Raw genomic sequence first — 23134 nt, 5'->3', positions numbered from 1 at the left:
GTTCATGCTATAGACGTCATTGCTTTTGTTGCTTTTTAGACCTAAAAATGTACTTTCACATCTATCAGTCGACACCAAAAAGATAGAATATGGGTTTCTTACAATATTCATATTTGGCATAGCCGCGGATTGCGTTTGAGCACCGGCCGACACGAAATACTTGAATTTCTTTGCGAGAGCATCGCCTGTTAGAACAGTCCCATCGACGAAAAGTTCTTTCGTGGCCGCGTGCGTGTTGTGTCTAATTACATCACTAATTGATCTCCAGACTTCTTGTGGCCGCTTTCCAGCGGCATCTAGCGTATAGTATAGCGTAGCTTAGCCGCTTTTAGATCTTGTGTAACTTGATTTCTATAGTCTAAGTCCCTTGACCTGAAAAACGTATTGTAAAGTTCATTTCTTTTATTTATCATCCGTACAAGACGCGAAGTTACCCAAGGCTTTCGAGTTCTTTTAGTGGGAGTAAGAGTTCTCAGTGGAAAACACCTATCATAACATTTCTTCACCGCTTCAAAAAATACATTACAGACAATATCCGCATCATTCTGACTGTAAATAGTACTCCAGGTGTAGGCGTGTAGGCCTCAATGAAGGTCATGAAATTTTATATGGTTCCACTAGGTGGACGAGTGGAGAACATGCATTCACCATTGGGGGGGGGGGGCAACAAAAGAACTTCATAGTCATCTGTCACAATAGTGAACTCGGAGGCTACTTCATACCCAGCAAGTTTTGTTAGCAAACAAATGCCACCGCCATGTTTATTCATTCTGTTTAAATATAATGTATTATTTTCAGAAATACAGAAGCCTTCATTTTCGTGTTTGCACCATGTTTCACACAACATAATGACATCAAATTCATGACACGTTACATTTAATAGGATATCTAGGTTGTCACATTTATTCCTTATTGATCTCACGTTTAAGTGGAAAAACGACAACATGCCACGTGAAATTTCCACTTGAGCACATAGTTGATTAGGAAGCCCCGACTCTATAAACGTGTTCGTCATGCTCCGTATATGTTACAATACAACCGATGTCTGAAGGCTGTATTAAGATAAAACGAAAACGCAAAGGATGTCGTATACATCTTAAAGGTGAGCTCCGGAGGTATCTTGACTTCTTGAAACTGTAACAATATTCTGGAAGCCCATATCGAACTGTGTCTGAAACCACCCTTCATTTCCACAAAACAGCCCCATATTTTAAATAAACTTAAATTAACCATTTCGAAACAGACATGGGGGCCGCCATTTTTATGACGGCAGCTGTTCACGCGGTCTATACCGACGACGCAAGTGATATCAGTGTTCTTCAAGACTTCCCTCCCTCTCTACGGAGCATACGGGAATGTAGACAGGCGATGGTGGCAGGGAGCGTCTGGTCAATCGACGTAGTCTTCTTGATCGCATCGTTTTTTATTTGTGGGATAATCTGCCAATGCCAAAACACGCTGTTGATACCACTTGTGAAGTTAGGATTCGTGCAATTATGCTGTCGCGTTCCGGCCAGCGGCAAACTGGCTAAGAACACAATGAACGTCACGTATATCGTCAACCGAACTGTGCTACGCCTACATACGAAATATATTTTTATTCTCATTGTAGGTATCTTTGACAAAGTAGGTCAATTCATTGCTTAATTGAAGACTTCACGCTCTTATCGTTACGGCTCACCACTGCTGCACCACTTGCGCATATCTTTCACTCTCTCGAATACCCGGCGTTTGACGTTACAGGAACAGTAATCGCACTTCTTGGCACTATAATCGGGTGAATGAGTTGTGTGGCAACGCCATGTTATCGTATACACACTGCAGGTACGTACGTAAGAATTAGGCATGAATGGCAACCTTAGTGCAGATTCGCGATGAACGTATTGGCAACGTATTTGCACGTATTTTTACACTGTCGAGAAAGCACGCACCAGATACAAGAACAAGTAATATACTTACATGAGGGCATATGTGGCTTATGAGAGCTGAAGAGTAGCACAAAAAGAAAGGAAGAAAAGGAAAAAGGAAAAAAAAATACACTGCACAGTACAAGGACACCGTGCAAGTGTAATTATCAGGGATATCTTCGCACCGTATTTCGGCTGGTTTACTAGTCCAGTGCAGCCATGAGCAATCACATTAATGAACCACTAAAAAAAAAAAAGAAATGAAAATGATGAGTTGCTTCCATACGTCATCTACACCAGTATTACATCTGGATCTGCATGCTGGTTTCAGGAGCCTGGGTTCAGGAACTTCTTGAATCAATGCACATCTCCACACATTCCACAGATACTGTCATTTTACACGTAACATTGAATACACCATAATTTTATTGAATACACAGAGGTCACAAAACTACCCGAATCCCCCCCCCCCCATAATCCCTCGCAACAGGTAAACAAGCACACTGCAAGATGGACAGAATACAGGTGCAGTTGAGGTGTTCTGTGGCGAGTCTTATGTACAAAATGAGGTCATTCCCCACAAATCAGTGAAAGGGGTTTCAACACCATGATCCCACATAAACATAAAAGCTTCTTTGTACCAATGTGTGTTTTACAAACCAAGGTGGGTGTGTAGAAAATGAGCACCTTGAACAGCAAAACTCAAGCAGCTCTGATGTCACAGACCTTAGGGCTATCAGTGGAATTGGCTGTATCTCTGATGTCTCTGACATCCGCGATTTAGTCAGGCATCTGTTAGAGAGCTTTTATCTCGCGAAGTATGACACATAAAAAAAAAAGATTGATCAGCATTATGGAGCGCAATGCATGATGCACCCATGATGTAACAAACCACATCTATGGAAGCGTCCCAACACATTAAATTTTTCCCTGACACTTCATGTAGTAAAAATGGCTAAGGAACCTGGAGTACCACTTACTGTGTGCGCGGAAATCTTGTGTTTGTTTTCCCATCCCCTACGCTTCTACAGAAGCCACCGAGTAATGGCGAATGGAATGCCAAAAACTAAAAATCCTAGGTATGAGACTGCTTGTACATGTTCACCGAAGCCCTTCTGTTGTCCACTTGCATTTAATGCCTTGCAGAGTTTCAGAGTTGTCAGCGTTGTAGTGACTCATTCACTGTAATTCTTGTGGTGAGCCCCCTTGTGTAGTCTCTTCCTTCTGTTCGGGGACTCGTGAACAGCCACCGTACACAGAGATCGAGCAGAGTGCCAGTGAGCTCCTGGACATACAGACATGAAAATTAGCATTATTAGCATTATTAGGCTTGTGCAGTAAAGAAGCAATGCAATTCTCTGTTTCTGTAGTTTTGTCACACACATTCCTCATGTGTAGATAAAATATGTGGCACACAGATAAGGTGAAAGTCGTGTTGTGATATCTTAGATACATGACCGAGTAACAGCACAGAGACCAGGCAACTTTTAGTGCACACAATGGCGGGATGTCTTTCAGAAGGGGAAGTACACCCAGTATCTCTTACAACACTTCGAATGTTCCAGTTCCTGTAAATGAGGAATGCATGACAATTGCTTAGTAATCGCTGCTAGCTTGAAATACTGTAAATCACCTTCGTGGGCCAAAGCTGCTTCCCAATGTCTTGATGTGCACATCAATCAATCAATTTATTGAGCTCCCAAAAGTCCCATACGGGCGTTACATGGGAGGAGTGGGTTACAGGAAGTGAGGAAAAAGATAATTCCTCCTCCCTCCTACGGACGTGCAGTTCGGCCAGGTGAGTAGATACTAGTGATGAACCTGGTTGCGCGGTTTTGAACGGCTTCGAGGTCGCGCACAAGGTAAGCAGGAGATGGATACCATACTGCAGAGGCATACTCCAGCTGAGGCCGGACTAATGTGATGTAAGCCAGGTGTTTAATATTAGGGGGAGCAGACGAGAGATGCCCTTTCAAATATCCTAAGGTGCGGTTAGCTTTGTTAACGATTGAGCTTACATGGATGTTCCAAGAAAGATCGTTTTGCAAATTAACACCCAGACACTTATATGATGTAGCGGACGAAATTACAGAACCATTAAGGGAGTAAGAGTGGCTGAATTTTGGAGTTTTCCTACAAAATGGGACGTGGCAACATTTATCAATATTGAGTGACATTAGCCACTTACTGCACCACTGATCGATGAGGGTGAGGTCATCTTGAAGGATAAGATGGTCGTCGGGAGAGGAGATGCAGCGATAAAGGACACAGTCATCGGCAAAGAGACCTATGTTTCACTGTATGGACAAAGGCAGGTCATTAATGAACAGGAGAAACAGGAGAGGTCCTATCACGGTACCTTGCGGTACACCGGAAGAGACTGGGTGGGCATATGAGGCTGCGTTATTGGCGAAAACAAACTACGAACGCGAACTCAGGAATGCAGAAATCCAAGACGTGCGATGACGTCGTGGAATCAATATTAAAGCTCAGCAGCTAGGTCATTAGTCGGCCATGAGGAACCTGGTCGAAGGCACGAGAGAAATCAAGGAATATGACGTCTGTCTGAAGTCTGTTGTCCAGATTAGTATGAATATCGTGAATGAGCCAGGCGAGTTGGGTTTCGCAGGAAAAATGTTTGCGGAAGCCATGTTGACAGGGCGAAATGAGGCCATTAGACTCGAGAAAGGACATTATGTTTGAATGTATTATATGTTCTAGAATTTTAGATGGGACACTCGTTAGTGATATTGGACGATCATTGTTAGCGTCGTGCTTGTCACCTTTCTTGTAGATAGGGATGACTTTACCCACCCGCCAGTTTTCCGGGACGACAGCAGAAGATAACGACTGCCGGAAGATAGCAGTTAGATAGGAAGATATGATTAGATATGATCCTAGTGCCCTTTAAAATTGTACTGTTGATGCCGTCGAAACCACATGACGAAGAAATGCGAATCTAATCGATTAGCTTTAGGACACCGCTTTCAGATATGAGGATCGGCTCCATTGGGGGACAAGACAAAGGTGGACAGCTTAGTATGTCAGACGGACTTTCTGTTGAAAAGGCCTGCGCGAAAGTATAGCCAAGCAATTTTGCGCACTGGTTAGGCGGGACAGGGCCCCTTCCCTCGTGAAGTAATGTCCCATTATTGTTAGCTCTGGCTGGATTTGTAGTGGACCAAAATTTTGGGGGATTCTGAACAAGGAGCTTCGGAAGGTTGCAGGAAAAGAACTTGCGTTTCGCATCTCTGACTGCGTGCTTGTAGGGCTCGGCACATGAAATATACCTTTCCCACAACACGGCGGAATTCCTAGTTTTCGCTCTTCTGAACAACTCTTTTTTCTTATTCAGTAATGTTTTGATGGAGTTGTTGTACCATGAGGCGCAGGAAGAACTTATAATCGACATAGACGGCACGTACCTCTCAACGAGGCTGGACCACAGTGACTTATAGAAGAGCCAATTCTCTTCGACAGAGCGAAATGGCTGGCTTAGAAGAAATTGGCTGAAGAGATGAAGAAAGAGCATCGTTTATGGAAGTGAAGTTGGCACAGTCGTATAATCGAATCACCTTCTTGGTGGTACGACACTTCAGTGTTTCAGAACGTCTATTAAAGTGAATGACATTGTGGTCGCTGATACCGGTCATGCATGTAACGGAACTAACAATATCTGGTACTGGGGACAACACCAAATCTAAAATATGTGCAGTGCTGTCTGTGACCCTGGTTGGGGACGATATGATTTGGTTTTTGATTTGATTTGAGTTTACTGGCGCAAGGATATCAAAGATCATGCTGCGCCGGATAATTTTGTTGAGTTACTCTACATTAGGTCCAGTTCAGTCAGGTATTTGCATTATCAGAGACTATGAATTTCCTATGCCCATTGTCAGATCTGAGACTGTGTATGTTCTCATCATGCTCCAGAGCCCACATCATTGTGACACTGGGTAAGGACAACCCAGCTCGCTACCGGCCGAATGGTGCCAAACGTGTGGGCAGGTCGCAGCAAAGTTAGTATGGGGTGATGTGTAATGTACATAGAAGATGATCTGTGGTTTAATAAAGTATATGGGTGTGTATGAATATAACATGTCGAGGGAGTCACCAATATTCCTCTGTTTCATTGTGAAACTTCGGAGGAACATCTGGCGAGGGGCTCACCGAACCCTAACCAGAGGGATTCCGAGGGTGCCCCCGGCGAGGGAGTCACCTATATTCCTCTGTCCTTCTGGACTTCGGGGCACACTCGTGCGAGGGTTTACAGCCCTGCTCCAGCAACCTATGTTGCGAAATAAACTGCAGGAGCTTAATGTCTTTCAAAAAAGCCAACACCGCATTAAAAGCGACCAGTGGTTCATCTCCCACAAGTAACCTCAAGTGGAGCGGAATGCACAAATCGTACAAGTTTTTGAAGTGTCTTCGTCTAAGCTGCTGATACGCAGGACATACCAATAGAAGGCATAGGTGGGCATTTTGGTGAAACCTCACTCGCCCTCACCCTCACGGCCCTCACGGGCACATGCCCTCAATCGCCCTCACCCTCACCACCCTCACGAGCACAGGCCCTCACTCACCCTCACCCTCACGGCCCTCACAGACACATGACCTCAATCGCCCTCACCCTCACCGCCCTCACGAGCACAGGCCCTCACTCGCCCTCACCCTCACGGCACTCACAAACGCAAGCCCTGAGGGTCTTACCCTCATAATGTCTCCTGTGAGTGCACTCATGAGGTCTGAGGGGCGCCAGGTCTCTGTGAGTGAAGTCACTGGTGAGGCCTGAGGTATGTGAGGTCAGTATGAGGGCATTCAGAAATGAGGTCAAATGACGCATGATGTCGTTCCAGCGACACAACCACTGGCTGTGTACACTTTAAAGGGCTGGTGTGCACGTATTTAGCAATTTCGTCTACGTCGCGCTGGGAACACAGCAAAGCGTCCTGAGCTGACTGATTACTTGGCGATAGGGTTCCAGCGACCCAACTACAGGCAGGGTGCACTTTAAAGGGCTGGTGTGCACGTTTTTACAAATTTAGTCTATGTCGCGCTGGGAACACAGCAAAGCGTCCTGAGCTGACTGATTACTTGGCGATATGGTTCCAGCGACCCAACTACAGGCAGGGTGCACTTTAAAGGGCTGGTGTGCACGTTTTTACAAATTTAGTCTCTGTCGCGCTGGGAACACAGCACAGCGTCCTGAGCTGACTGATTACTTGGCGATATGGTTCCAGCGACCCAACTACAGGCAGGGTGCACTTGAAAGGGCTGGTGTGCACGTTTTTAGTAATTCAGTCTGTGTCGCGCTGGAAACACAGCAAAACGTCCTGAGCTGACTGATTACTTGGCGATATGGTTCCAGCGACCCAACTACCGGGAGGGTGCACTTTAAACGGCTGGTGTGCACGTTTTTACCAATTTCGTCTATGTTGCGCTGGGAACACAGCAAAGCGTCCTGAGCTGACTGATTACTTAGCGATATGGTTCCAGCGACCCAACTACAGGCAGGGTGCACTTTAAAGGGCTGGTGTGCACGTTTTTACAAATTTAGTCTATGTCGCGCTGGGAACACAGCAAAGCGTCCTGAGCTGACTGATTACTTGGCGATATGGTTCCAGCGACCCAACTACAGGCAGGGTGCACTTTAAAGGGCTGGTGTGCACGTTTTTACAAATTTAGTCTCTGTCGCGCTGGGAACACAGCACAGCGTCCTGAGCTGACTGATTACTTGGCGATATGGTTCCAGCGACCCAACTACAGGCAGGGTGCACTTTAAAGGGCTGGTGTGCACGTTTTTACAAATTTCGTCTATGTTGCGCTGGAAACACAGCAAAACGTCCTGAGCTGACTGATTACTTGGCGATATGGTTCCAGCGACCCAACTACCGGGAGGGTGCACTTTAAACGGCTGGTGTGCACGTTTTTACCAATTTCGTCTATGTTGCGCTGGGAACACAGCAAAGCGTCCTGAGCTGACTGATTACTTAGCGATATGGTTCCAGCGACCCAACTACAGGCAGGGTGCACTTTAAAGGGCTGGTGTGCACGTTTTTACAAATTTAGCTAATGTCGCGCTGGGAACACAGCAAAGCGTCCTGAGCTGACTGATTACTTAGCGATATGGTTCCAGCGAAATTGCTAAAAACGTGCACATCAGCCCTTTAAAGTGTACCCTGCAGGTAGTTGGATCGCTGGAACCATGTCACCAAGTAATCAGGCAGCCAAGACGCTTTGCTCTTTCCCAGCGCGACATATACGAAACTGCTAAAAACGGGCACACCAGCCCTTTAAAGTGCACACTGCGTGTAGGTGGGTCGATGGAACCATATCACCAAGTAATCAATCAGCTCAGGAGGCTTTGCTGTGTTCCCAGCGCGACATAGACGAAATTGGGAAAAACGTGCACACCAGCCCTTTAAAGTGCACCCTGCGTGTAGTCGAGTAGCTGGAACCGTATCACCAAATAATTAGTCAGCTCAGGACGCGTCGCTGTGTTCCCAGAGCGACGTAGACGAAATTGCTAAAAACGGGCACACCAGCCCTTTAAAGTGAACCCTGCCGGTAGGTGGGTCGCTGGAACCATGTCGCCAAGTAATCAGTCAGCCAAGACGCTTTGCTCTGTTCTCAGCGCGACATATACGAAACTGCTAAAAACGGGCACACCAGCCCTTTAAAGTGCACACTGCGTGTAGGTGGGTCGATGGAACCATATCACCAACTAATCCGTTAGCTCAGGACGCTTTGCTGTGTTGCCAGCGCGACGTAGACGAAATTGCTAAAAACGGGCACATCAGCCCTTCAAAGTGCACACTGCGTGTAGTTAGGTCGCTGGAACCATATCACCAATTAATCCGTCAGTTCAGGGCGCTTGGCTGTGTTCCCAGCGCGACGTAGACGAAATTGCTAAAAACGGGAACACCAGACCTTTAAAGTGCACTCTGCCGGTAGCTGGATCGCTGGAACCATATCACTAGTGCCTTCATAATTTGCCCACGTCTCGTAAGCGTCATTTAACCTAATTTCTGAATGCACTCATACTGACCCCACACCCCTCAGGCCTCACCAGTGACTTCACTCACACAGACCTGGCGCCCCTCAGACCTCATGAGTGCACTCACAGGAGGTCTCATGAGGGGCAAAACCTCATGAGTGCACTCACAGGAGACCTCATGAGGGTAAGAACCTCATGAGTGCACTCACGGATTGCCTGATCGCGGGCTTGCCCTCACTCACCCTCACCTCAAAGGCGTGAGGTGAGGGTGAGGGGCACTCATGAGGGCCCTCATGAGTGAGTTCACCCAGCTATGATAGAAGGTGAAGAACTGTGACGACCTCTCCGCAGAACTCACAAATGGGTGGGTCTTCTCCCATAAGCAAGTGTGCATGGGTGAGGTGCGTATGACCAATGCGCAGTCTACAGTGGACCACTGTTTCTCTGCGGTCCGCGCTTATGCCGCAATTTCTGTTTATGAGCTCAGGCTTTATCATATGGAGCTTGTTTCCGCTCTGTTCATTCCATCTAGGTTGCCAATCGGAATGTATAACCCTACGTACTACTGTTCGGAAGTCATGCAACAAAATCCTCCGTTCAGTTGGTTCACTATGCAGTGCTCGTGCAGCCTTCACGATCTGCAAGTTCATTTCCTTCTATCCCACTATGGCTTGGGATCCACATGAGTTGGACAGTATGTCCGGTCGTTGAAAGCGCGGATATCGCGTTTTGGATGTGTCGCGCTAGATAATTGTTTTTTTGTTCATCAGATGCTACAGCCAGGAGTGAGCTCAATGAGTCTGAGTATATAACTGAGTTTTGGATTCCATGCTCCTGAATGTGATCAACAACCATTTTTATTGCGTATAACTCCGCAGTAAGGATACTAGAATGCATATTTAATTTCTGCCGTTTCCTAATTGTATTTCCAACAAAAGCACATGCAACTCCACACATGCATTTTGTGCCGTCAGTATAGAACTCCTCATGTTTGTCAAACCTCTCTTTGATCTGCAGAAATTCTTGTTTTATTATCAGTGGGTTAATCACCTTCTTGTCGAACTTTCTCAGCATGAGATTACACTGAACCTTTTTCTTCTCCCACGGTGGGGAACTATCCACTACACTGAATAGCGGATTCTGAAAATCACTGAAGTTCAATCTGTGGGCTTCCTGTTCTAGACGCATGCTTATTGGTGGGACTGCACTGGCTTTGTTTTCAAAGAGTTGTTTGTGCCTGGCCTCTGTAATACAGCTGTACGCAGGGTTATTCGTTTGGCACTTTATTTTTGCTGCGTATGTGAAGGAGAGAAATAGCCTTCTTTTGCTTAGGCTGCAAATGCCTGTCTCCACATACAGGCTTTCCACTGGCGAAGTGCGGTATGCTCCTGTTGCCAGGCGCAGTGACTCGTTTTGTATGGGATCGAGAATTTTCAACGCACTAGTGCTAGCTGACCCATAAACAGCAGCTGCGTAGTCAAGAGTGGATCGTACAGTACACTCGTATATTCTTATGAGAGTTTCTCTGTCGGCTCTCCATGACTTATGAGATAATACTTTCATGAGATTGAGGGCCTTGCTGCATTTCTGTTTGAGGTGTTTAATATGTGGAATAAACGTGAGCTTTTGATCAAAAATCAACCCAAGAAATTTGTGTTCCTTTCGAACTGGTAGGTCATGCCCATTCAGCTAAAGTTCGAGGTTTGAAAAGAGCCCGCGTTTTCGGGAGAAAACGACACATGTGTTTTTTTCAGTAGAAAAGTGAAAACCGTTTTGGTCCGCCCAACCACAAAGTTTATTTATTGCGACTTGTAATTCTCTCTGTGCCATTCGAAGATTGACCGAGCTATATGATAGTTGGATATCATCCACGTATAATGAATACGGAATGCTGTGGGGAATGACCTCAGATATAGATTCATTATGAAAAGGGTGACACTAAGGATACACCCTTGCGGAACTCCGTTCTCTTGGATAAAGTGACGAGAGTAAACATCTCCTAATCGGACTCGAAATACCCGATCCCGCAAAAAGCTTTGTATGAACTTGATTATGCGGCTACGAAATCCATTCCGCTCGAGATCCCATATTATGCCATATTTCCAGACAGTGTCATAAGCTCTTTTCAAGTCAAAGAATACAGAGATGCAGTATTGTTTCTGTAAAAACGCCTCGCGAATTTGCGTTTCCAAGCGGATTAAGTGGTCTGTTGTAGAACGGCATTTCCGAAAGCCACACTGATATTTGTCGAGAACACCTTTGCTTTCTAGTATGTATGTTAAACGGTTATTAACCATTCGCTCCATGATCTTCGCGATACAGCTGGTCAGCGCAATTGGTCTGTAACTACTAGGTGATGACGGTTCTTTCCCTGGTTTAAGAATAGGAACAATGATAGCTTCCTTCCATCCTGCTGGGAGCTCTCCCTCTCTCCACACCCGATTAAAGAAGTTTAATAGTGATCTCTGTGATTCAGCTGAGAGATGTTTTATCATTTCAGTATGTATTAAGTCTGGTCCTGGTGCCGTTTTCTTTAGCTGCACGCAAAGCTTGCTGAAGTTCTTCCCAGGTGTAGTCTGTATTGTATGGTTCATAACCAGAAAATGTAGTAGTAATTTTTTTCCGTTCTTCAGTATTTTTGTATTTTACAAAGTTAGGGCTGTAGTGTGCCGAGCTGGATACGTGCTCGAAATGTTCTCCTAAGGCGTTCGCCTGTTCTTGAAGACTTTTACAGGGGACCCCATTGACATGTATCAGGGGTATCGTGAAGCCTCGATAGTCACCCTGTATTTTATTTAGTCTGTCCCATACCACTTTGGAAGATGTCTTACAGTTAACGGACGTGAGAAATTCGCGCCAAGATCTCGTTTTTGCCTGTCGTTGAATCCGTCTTGCTGCCGCACGCTCCCGCTTAAAATCTATTACATTGTCTTGCGTGGGACATCTACGGAATTTTCCCCAAGCTTTCGTCTGCGCTCTAAATGACATCTTGCATTCATCTGTCCACCATGGTTTGGGTCGCTTGGACAAGAATGTCGACGTCTTTGGAATGTTTTTTCTCAGCAGCATTTAGTATTGATGCTACTATATTTTGGTTTACTTTGTCGATTGCCACGTCGTTGGACGATAGTGGTTCTAGTTTGCATGCATCCTGAAATGCTGCCCAATCTGCTTGGGACAGTTTCCATCGTCGTGGTCGTCTGGGGAGTGAGCTATTGGTAGACATATATTTCAGGTTGGTTGGAAAATGGTCACTTCCATATGGATAATCCTCCACTGACCACTCGAGATATTGGTACACTGACGCTGAGCACAGCGACACATCTAGACAAGAAGAACTACGGTGTGTTACGTTATACTATGTGGGTGTTCCAGAGTTTAGGACACATAGGGAGTGGTTATGCCTCATGCTCTCAATAATCTTGCCACGCGTATCAGCTCGGTCGCTGCCCCAAAGAGGATTATTTGCATTGAGATCACCCAGTATTATAAAAGGACGTGGCAGCTGCGACACAAGGCGCTCCAAATCCTCAGGTTCGAGGGCAAAGTTTGGAGGTATGTATAATAAACAGAGGGTCAGAACTCTGTCCACGCATATCTGCACCGCTACTGCTTCAAAATCTGTCACCAAAGGAATTTCCACAGCTGGCAAAACCTTTTTTGTCAGTATTGCAAACCCTCCTGCTGGTCGCATTGAATTCATCCTCGTTTTTGAAAAAAGGTTAAAATACTTGAAAGGGTTTTTACTCTGCCCACTAAGAAAGGTTTCCTGAAGACACATAGCAACGGTACTATTCTTTTCAGTTATTTTATATATATCCTCCAGATTACTCCGCATGCCTCGACAATTCCATTGTGTAAATGAGATGACCATAATTGAATGTATAATTTTACAACAAAAGGTCGCCACTCCTTTTAACTACATGGAGGGTTCACCTGTTTTTCCTCTGCCTTTAGAGCCCTTGCCTTTTGGAGCGTCGGATCGGAGAGGTACGCTAGACACGTCTCGTGCCACTTTAAGCGACTCTCGCTCATCGGCATCCGACAGCTCCATAGGTTGCTGGTTTATTCCCTCTGTGACTGTGCTACCACCGTCAGAAGAGGGAACGTCTAAAGTTATCGGAGATAGTCCCCCGAGACTACCGAAATCTGTTTGGCACGCAACGGCCACCAGCTTTGGTGTCCGTGCAACGCGTCTTGTGTTTTGGGAGATGGTAGGCTGGGACGCAGACCCCATCGAGGTCTGATTTCCAACGGACGTCGAGGGCAGTGCCATCCCCCTGAGCACTGCCTCCGAGTAAGTACCTGTTCTCCCGAAGTCGAACTGAGCCTTTGCGGCTTTGTATGATATGTTCTGGACTGTTTTCAGCTTAATGATCTGCTTCGCTTCGATCGCGAGTATACAAGGTGGTCCCCTGAACAGTTCATGCACTTTACTGCGTTATTGCAAGTTTCATAAGAGTGGTCCCTTTCCCGCGCATTTCAGGCATGTAGCCTCACCTCGGCAAGTTTGCGAGCCATGTCCGAACCGTTGACATTTAAAACACCGACGAGGGTTTGGAATATATGGCCTAACTCGACATTCTATGTATCCTGCATTTATAGTCGTTGGTAGAGTATGAAGACAAAAAGACAATATGATATGTTTGGTCAAGATTTCATTGCCATCCCTGCGAATTTTTTTTCGCTGCGCAGCAACCACTCCTTGTGTTGACAGACCTTCCACGATTTCGCTTTCAGAACTGGTCAGGAGGTCATCTTCTGAGATTACGCCCTTTACAGTGTTCAACTGACGGTGGGGCGTAACACATACTGGCGCTCCGGCAATGTCTTTCATAGCTAGTAGCACATCACTCTGTCTCTTTGTTTCGATTTTTACTTGCAAATCACCCGACATCAGCTTTTTTGCTGGGTACGATTTTCCTAATGCAGCGTCAATGGACTTTGCAATCAGGAATGGCGATATTTTGCTCAAGGGTTTTTCGTCGTTTGTTGAATGAACAATTAGATACCTCGGGAAGGGCAGCTCTGTCAGGGAGCGTTCTATGTGTTTTAAGTCGATTTTCACTATCTCCTCGGTACGGCTCCCTTTCGGGGGCCGATCATGTCTTTTGTTTTGATTTTGAGTACCCATAAGAGTGTAAAGAAATATTCAGAACGCGCGTTGTACCACCAACCATCGAGTCCAACCAAGGGGACGTGTTCGACACGTCAGTACTTAGGCGAGAACCCAAGTGGAGTGAAGTCTCAAGGATGGAAGACACTGCCCCTAGGTTGGTCCTTGCCACCACCAGGAGAATAAAGAAAAAGAGTAGAGGAAGTAGATGAGAGGGGAAAAAAAAGGGGGAGAATAGGCTGGAAAAAACGGGGTGGCAACTGAACTGGATGACCCTGGACGGACCCTCCAGGGCCGCCCGTCTAGGAGAGGCTGGGGCCAAAGGGGTGTGTTGTCTTCCCTGAGGGGCCCCAAGGGGTCCACACAACCTCAGCGTTGACTCAACCACCAGGTCTCCCTTTTCCTCCGACACGGGAATGCCGCGCACAGTTCTACGCAGGGGTCTCAACTCTCACGGTGACCCAGCCAAGGGTGAGAGCGGGCTATTGCGACAGGTTTCACCCGTCGGGTGATGGGAACGCCACTTTCCCGACGCCGTGCGATATGATTTGGTGAAGATGAAAATCCAAACACAAATTGTCAAAATCTCTAGCAAGGGTGGAACAACCGGGCATGACACAAGGTATATTCTAGTCGACACCAGTAATGTTAAAATCTCCAAGAAGCACGAGTTTGTGTTTAGGAAAGCGCATATAGCAATATCAGATATAACAACCCAAGCAGCAAAATGTACTGAAAGTCGAGTGCAATAGGGGTGGACGGGTAGGTGGAAGGCCTTGAACAGACTCCTGAAACTCAAAACATTGATAAGACACATACCGCCCACCCCTATTGCACTCGACTTTCAGTACATTGTGCTGCTTGGGAAGAGACAGTTCACTTACAAAATCTGTTGACATCATACGGCGGGCGGTAACATACTCCCAACAGTACATTTGTGGGCCCGCACTGTACACACACCCAGACAATCTCAAGATCAGACAAGACTGGTATCAGATATGAAGAAAAATTTTTCTTACGGCCATGAGCGCTCCCCCACCCCTTCTCCCACCTCTGTCTTTACGATAGTAAGTGACATGAGTCAAAGACGGCATTATCTCGGAGTTATTTACGTCGGACTTCAACCATGTTTCGGTGAGAACAACAATATCGGAACAAGTGGATAAGACCAGATATTCAAGGTGATCCCTCTTGCCAAGAATGCTATGAATATTAGTGTACAGGATGGAGGGGGGAGAAGGTTTGGCCGTGGGAATGTTAGGCACGCCCGGCTATCTGTTAGAACGTGCAGCAACAGTCCCAAGATCGGCGTCGTACTAGAACATCTTTCACTCTATTAGCAGCTTGTCGAAACTAATCTTATATGGTTTCCCTTGCGCTTTGGCATATTGGATAAGATGCTGACGGGGAGTTCGGACTTTGAGCGAATAGTCGCCACTCACGGAATACTGACTATTCTTGAACAAATGACCTTGACTAAGAATTTCTTCTTTATTTTTGAAAGATGTGAATTTGGCAATGATCGGTCGGTTAAATTATCGGACGGTTTTCCCGAGGTTTTGCTCACAGACGTTGATGATGTTTGTCTCAGACTGCGCCCAGGATTCATTTTGATCATCTTGGATCCCGTGGAAAACCAAGTTGGTGCGTCGCATTCTGTTCTGGAAGGCGTCAATTTGTCGGTTAAGAAGATCCGCCGGCAGATACGATTTCTGTTGTTTTCTTTACATTGTTCATTGACTCGTGAAGATTTCCGAATGAAGCAATCTTGGTTTCTATTGACTCAACTCTACATGATAATGCAGCAACTTCGTTCTCGGTTGCCCTCAGATCGGCCTTAATGTCTTTCATATCTTTTAACATAGTACACTGACCAGCTTCAAGGCGCTGAAGTGAGGACATCAGGGAACTAATTTGTTCATCAGTGAAAGGGCCTGGGTTAAGTTCGCCATCCCCTGACTGAAGTAGTACAAGCATCGTAGTGTCAACAATCTCACAGTAAAGAGCGATCAACACTCTGGGGCTAGGCAGCAACACCAAAAATGGATCTATAACAATAGTCAAGGCGGCGTTTACAAACCTGTACACAGAAGATCAGTGGATTAGACGACTGCATGTTGATGTCGCAGCCTGGCCCACTGGCTGATGCTTCGAAAGACAGCCGTTTAAACTGATGCACTGGCGCTGTTGACGGTGACGTAGAAGACCACATGGGTTGTGAAAAACACGTGCGTAAAAGAGCTGGTTCAGTCCACACGTGGCACGGCACTGTCTGGTTTATCAGTGGAACAGGTACGGCCCCGAGTTTCGGAAAAAACGCTAGCGCATCTTGCGCAGCAAGCAGCGATAAAACCTGTACACAGAAGATCAGTGGATTAGACGACTGCATGTTGATGTCGCAGCCTGGCCCACTGGATCACTTGCATGGTGACCTTGATGCTCATGAATATGTGAAGCAACGTTATGATCCAAATATTCATGATATGCCAGAGTATCACGAGCCATTTTACCGGAACCAGGTTTCCATTATCATTGCTTGTCCATGTGCATGTTCACGATACTGTGGCACCATTATTGTAGCACCAGACGTTGGTTCACCAGCGCTGCTGTATGTACCTTTTCGTGGGGCCTGAGCAAGGAGAAGCAGAAATTATAATTATACCTGTTAAGACTAATATTGTTAGGAAATGTGCAAAAAGCATCTGCATATTTAAGCTACAAAATGTGACCAACAATGTTAACAGCATAGCTTGCCCCCAGCTGTATGTTGTCAACCAATGGACAGCATACACATGTGTTATGACGGTGTGCTACAAAGCAAATGTGGCCCTCTTGCAACGTGCCATGTGTCAAAACGATGATTCACAGATAGATGAGTGTTTCTCATGACTTCACCTATTTCGGCCAATCTGTGATGAGCATGCTGACCGTCATCCCTTGCTGGTCAAGGTACTCTTTTGCTGGAGTCAACTTCATTAGTATTGAAGGGCACAATGTAATTTTTGGCACGTAATAACTTTACATTACAACTTGAATACACAGCACTCACAGACACAGCTTGGCTTTTAAAGAGGAACAACAATATGCTACCATGTATGCAGGATATGGGGTAGTTCCATGGTTGGGAAAAGGCTGAGTGTGATCACACAGAAGTCCAGACAGACACAGAGTGTCTCAAAACAGGAACTCCTAAGTTGTTGCTGATTTCAGCTGCTGTGACTGTTTTGTCTTCCCTGTGCCCAAGCTGAGACTTCTCCAAACTCATGTAATTTCTCAACCAGCTTCTCTGAGAAACCGCGTAGTTTTACATACAACCGCGGACTATAGTGCTTAGCAGCCCCATATTTGTCGTTCACATGTTCACATTGTGTGCAAGCCATAGTGCAAGTTCGTGCGGACACTTACCCGCCACTTCGGTCCTTTGGTGCTATCCTCTTTGTTGTCGTTGGACGAGGCAGGTGCCGGATCCCTTTTCAGCGACTATTACAGTCCAAATCGGCCGTCAGGTGAACGACCTCGTAACATTCTGATGCAAAATGCTTCGAGCACACACGGCAGTTGCCTTGATAAGGTCAGAGCACTCAACCACTGGTTTCGTACCACTCAATCACGCAAAAAATCAACTGGGAACTTGGCACGAAACATCTTTGTTAGTAGCGTACCTGCTCGTACTGCGAGAAGCACGGCATTCTCACAATTCAGTCACGCTGTATCTCTCACAAAGTGACAACTTAGACGAGGTTGTGTGTACTGACTAACCGGAGTACAAAGATGATCAAATTAAGAGGCAGAGAATGGTGCCCGTACGTACAAGCGACTCTCGATTTCGCTTTCTGCCTGACGAGTGATGATTGCTGGCGATCGCGAAACTGCGGGTCAGTAAACAAGCCAAGAAGAGCCAAAGCGAAAGCTGAGCGTCACGTCAGCTGTTCAAGCAGACGATCTAACGGCAAACCAAAAAACAAATTTCGCAGTAAATACAGGGTATTGGGCCAAACTATTTTGGAAGTACATTCAGTAGGCATCAATCTTTGTGCCTGCTAGTTTTTGTTGTAACCTGTGGCAGTGAGTTTCCTCCAGAGCTGACCTTTAAGGAAAGATAAGGGGGGCGATGACACATGCGGATTGCGACACCTTAAGTGTTGCCGAGTTTGTCCTCATTTTTTTATTTGAACAGGTTGAGCACTTTCGCTTTTACAAACGAAAATTTTTCCATTGTGGCTCCATGCAGATAACGATTTTCGTTCCTTCTTTTTCATAATTGTTTTACGAAGAAGACGTTTCAACGTTGGACACAGATGTTCAGTAACGTAAACATTATCACCGTCTTGAAGGCCAATATTTGAGCAAGTTATGCGAGCAGTTTTGGATTTCAACAGAAATAAATCTCTTTTGGCTCGTCTTTGAAACTTTACGACAATGTTTTCTGGACCACTCCGAAACGTGGGCACGCGATGACAAGCGGTACAAGCGATGACAAGCGGCTTCGATGTCTGATCGATTGACATCGACCCCCGTTACTTCAGCAATCTTCATTACCAGGTCTATTGTGGTCTCATTTTCTATCTTGGGAATGCCCTTGATTTCAACATTATGGTTTCTGGAGTACTGCTCCAGTTGCACTATTTGATCCTTGTTTGTCGCAAGTGCGTTTTTCAAGGCTTCGTGGTCTCGTTCAAGTTGGTAGTAGCTTGATCTCCATTCAGAGTTTTCCTTTTCGAGAGAGTTGATTTTTACATTTAGCTCGTCGTATTTTGCACTGAAAAATTCGAGCGACTCTCTTATGTCTCTCTCTTATGTCTTATGTCATCTTATGTCTCTTATGTCATCTCTCTTATGTCTTTCCTCACATCACGAAGAACAGATTCCTTCATTTCTCTAAGGTCCTGTTTCATTTCTTTCTTGAATTCCTCCAACATTTTCGAAATTTCTTTTGCCGACATGATTAAAATGGCACACTGGAACACTGGCACAAAACAGTGATGGGGCTTTTCTGGCAGCAGCAGCCAAAATAATACAAGGAAGTACAGTACAGGAGCTTCGCTACCAACCTGTTAAAATGTGGAAACATACATCAGATTTCGTGATACACAAGTTGCCGCTGCTGCAGCCGAAATGCCGTTGTAGTGGAAGACGCTTGTATTTGAGACGTTCATCCGATGATGCCAGAGCCAGCCGTCCAATCAGTGAAGGGCAGATAACTGTGTGATGGTGTACGCGAGTGAACCCGTTCTTCTCTCCGTCCAAAAATGTGGGAAAGCAGTATCTGTTAAAACGTGGAAACATACATCAGATTTCGTGATACACAAGTTGCCGCTGCTGCCGCCGAAAAGCTGGCCAAACCGTGGTATGAACTAAGGATCTCGGACCATGCTACAGATGCCTGGGAGTTATGGAAAAAGAGCTCCTTTGACTCATTTAAAAAAAAACGCCGTAGACAGATGGGATCGTGCTATCCGCTTCAAGTACAAATCAGGAAGCCCCCTGGAGTACTTGTTCGAAAAGAGAAGACTGTTACAGATGGCAGATTCCAGTCTCACAGATTCATCGATTGTCCCCTTAGTCATCCATGGAATGTCAATGAATTTGCAGCGACAAGTGCAGGAAAAAGTCCGACAAATGTAGAAGTTCTTCACTGCTGCAATGCACTTTGCGTTGAGGAACCTGCTCAAAACAGTCCCACAAACTGCGAATCAGTGTCCATCTCCAGGTCACCGATTTGGGAACATGCCTTCCTGGAGGCAACGTGCAAAAAGTTCTACGAACGGTTCACACAGAGTGACTCGACCAGCAAACCAATGAAACAGAGTTGAGGAAACTTCTATGACAGACGATGCGACTAAAAAAAAAAAAAAAAAGAACGAATAAAAGAGGGCTCGCGGTCTGGCCAGAAGACGAGTAACGAGACTATCTACCTCATTATAGGGTTCTTCGTTTCCGTGTTAAACCCAATCTGAACCCCTTCCCCCCGAACAAGTTTTCAAGAGTTCGGGTAAAATCTGATATCTACCCGAAATCTTTGCCGTGCTTTAACTTGTCGTTCTAGGTAAACCGTCGGGAAAGTGAATCGTAATATCAGCAAAGAGAGCTATTTGTGACAACCTATTTGTCCTCCTTTTATAATCCCCTCCTGCAGGAGTCAAAGACAAGCTTTTGTGGAGCTCGTGCAAGTGTTTGAATACCGCGGTCATGCACTGTCACAGTGTCCAGCGGAGATATAAAGATTCATGTGTCTCGTCCATGTGTAACAGCAGTGGCTTGTTTCATATGCCTTTCGTTCCAACCGAAAATTCCCCGATGAGATATCCCAGTCTTCGTACAAAGCTATGGTGGGGCTTGTCGCAAGGTATAGGACTGGACAACAGTTGAACTGGCGTACCGTAACCACACACACACTCTGCCCACACTCTGCCTGGGACGACAGGGTGGATGCAGAAGGTGACGTAGATTCTCCGGTTAGGGACCCACTTCCCGTTATCTCGGAGGATGTTATGGCGATGTATCCCGAGCTGACGTGTGTCACGACAACACATTTCAGTCCGTATTCACCAGCCGACTTGAACCATTGGTTTAGTTACGTCGGGTTTAAATCGATCACGTAATTTCTCCGGCTATGAAGAGCGGTTGACCAAACGGTTGACCACAACGCATGCGCACTACTGACATCGTCATGAGATGGTTGAGGGTAGGGAGAAGTAGCAGCCGACAGAACTGCGAAGAGGAAGGCTCCCGTTTGTTTTTCGATTATGAGGTTGTTAGCGGAAGAAAAGTTCAGGCGGCGCTGGTGCTGCTGCAGGTGGTTACGGATCATGGTGTCGGTAATCGGCGGTTATGCCTGCCTCTGTTTTTGTTAATGACAAGCTCTGCGAGATGTGGTTGATATGGTCGCTAAAAAGTGTACATAGAGAGCGTTTCCCATGTTATTTGAAAGGCAGCAGTACGTATCCTCACGCAGGTGAACGTTGTGCTTTGTTCGGACGTCGATAGTGGCTGCGTTTATAATAACTTCATCCGCATCGACCATCGCTTTTTTTATCGTCTGTTGTGCGATCTGTGTGATTAACTGAAACGATCAAGATAGCCTCCTTGATTGATGGGACATTCCAGCAGTGTCTTTTATACGCTTTCGAGCCTGGGGGCTTAATCGTTTCACACGTTCAACTTAACGGCACGAGACAGCTGAACGAGTCGTTCAGGCTAACGAAACGAGCAACTTTATCGACGCTTTACGTGGTCGCAATCTGTGCTCCTCGTGAAGCTTCTTCTTTGTGGTTATTTTGCACGTTGCGAGCGCTCACGTGTTGTGATGTTACCGCCCTGAGCGAAGAGCAGGCTGGCAGCGAGGCTGCATCTTCTCTGACCAATAGGACTGTTTCATTTGTTCCGATAGCTCGCATTCTCGTGCTCTCATACATGTTCATTGCGTTCCAATGTTCGTTCCCAGGCCCGTTCGTCATCTTCTTTTTCTTCCCGTCTCAATATATGGCTCGCTAGTCGTGTGAAAATAACTAACAAACATGTACATCACTGTAAGGATAATCGTCGAACTATACGCAAAAAATTGTAAATCATTTTCCTACCCTGACGATGGTGTCGGGTGAGAATGGTCTTAAGTATGATATGAGAACTAGTGTGTGCTCAGTTCTAGTTCACGTGGGAGTCCGAGACCAGAAAGGAAAGACGTAGTGGTATCAGAAGTATCAAAAGAAGAAAGAGGAGGAGGCTGCCAGTTCTCCTCAACGTGTACACTTATTTCATTAACTTTATGTAACTTTTTCTTCAAGCATGGAAGTACAACGCGCAGCATTACAGTCAGGCTTCATAAACAGTGCGAACAGCATTTCTTCCCGGACGGAACAACTTTACAAAATCTATCTGGTCCAGTTGAAAGGCATCCTCACGCACAAAATAAAATAAATTCGCAGTGCAACAGTTTTCTAGTGAGCTTGAACAGAACGTCAGTGAACTGTTTTAATTCCATGTTAGCAGCGCGAAGCAAGAGAATGTTATGAAACTATTCAAGACAATCGACATCAGAAAATCCACATAATCTTTTGCTCTTCCTTTCATTGCTACACCAACACTATGTCCGCAATGTACTATTAAAGAAAACACTTCGAACACTACTATATGCATCCATTTCGCCTTTGTTGTTCATCACAACACCCGTAGCTATCAAGACGGAGTGAAGACGGAGTGAAGTACAGGACGGAGTGAAGCACACGGTCACAAGCCCTCACAAACAGTGCGGAAAGCATTTCTTGGCGGACGGAAGAACTTTACAGAATTTGTCTCGTCCAGTTGAAAGGCATCCTGACGCCATCACGTCCATCGGGCGCAGTTAGCTGCTTGTGTGATCGCCCAACCGAAGAATCACTCCGCCATCTTTCTTCGGCAGCTTCAACGTCAGCGTGTCGTTACGAATAACGAAACGAAGAAACTTATCGACGCCCTGCTGTGGCACAATCCCTGCTCCTCGTTTAGCTTCTTCGTTGAGGCTATTGTGCTCGTAACGAGCCGTTACGTGTTGTGATGCCACCGCCCTGAACGAACTACAGGTGGTGGTGGTGATAGGGCTTGCCTTTGTCGGCCTCACGTATGTGGGCAACGTCACGACTGACGCCCTGGGGAAATGTGCGTCCTGGGCCGACTTCTAGGGGAACTGTGCCGACATATGTCTGAAAGCGTCTGAGGAAAACCCAGGAAAAACCCCAGACAGCACAGCCGGCACCGGGATTCGATCCCGGGTACCTCCCAGTCTCTACGTGACATTGCTAGCACGCTAACCACTGAGCCACGGGAGATACGAACTACAACTGCCAACGAGGCTGTAATCTTGTCGACCAATGAGGTTGTTTAATTTTGTTTGGATAGCTCGCATGGTTTGTCTATGGTTTGTCTATGGCTTGTCGTTGTCACTTCGTCTACTTTCTCGTCTTCATCTGCATCTTCTCGAGAATATCTCGCTGTCCTCATGTAACCACTGGTGTAAATATGATGAAAGGGGGAGCATGTCATTTTGTACACAGTGTTGGAGCAATACATGTTCGTTTCTGTAGAAATTCCGTTTCTGCAAATCTCCAAATGAAGATGTTTCACATTCTAACGAGTGGG

The 23134-nt window shown here is 46.0% G+C and overlaps 1 long non-coding RNA gene across 1 annotated transcript in view; it reads right to left on the bottom strand.

Annotated features, from left to right (window-relative positions):
- Positions 1 to 2586: 2586 nt before the first annotated feature.
- Positions 2587 to 23134, bottom strand: part of LOC135367689 (uncharacterized) — a 32810-nt gene continuing 12262 nt past the window's right edge. Inside the window, exons 2-3 of the long non-coding RNA XR_010414506.1 lie at positions 4096 to 4204; positions 2587 to 3192 (exon numbers count right to left, since the gene is read on the bottom strand). This is a non-coding gene — a long non-coding RNA (uncharacterized LOC135367689). The remainder of the gene's footprint in view (positions 3193 to 4095; positions 4205 to 23134) is intronic.

The sequence above is a fragment of the Ornithodoros turicata genome, chromosome 1 (assembly GCF_037126465.1).
Source record: "Ornithodoros turicata isolate Travis chromosome 1, ASM3712646v1, whole genome shotgun sequence".
Classification (NCBI taxonomy): Eukaryota; Metazoa; Arthropoda; class Arachnida; order Ixodida; family Argasidae; genus Ornithodoros; species Ornithodoros turicata.
This window is presented reverse-complemented; position numbering and strand designations above follow the sequence as displayed.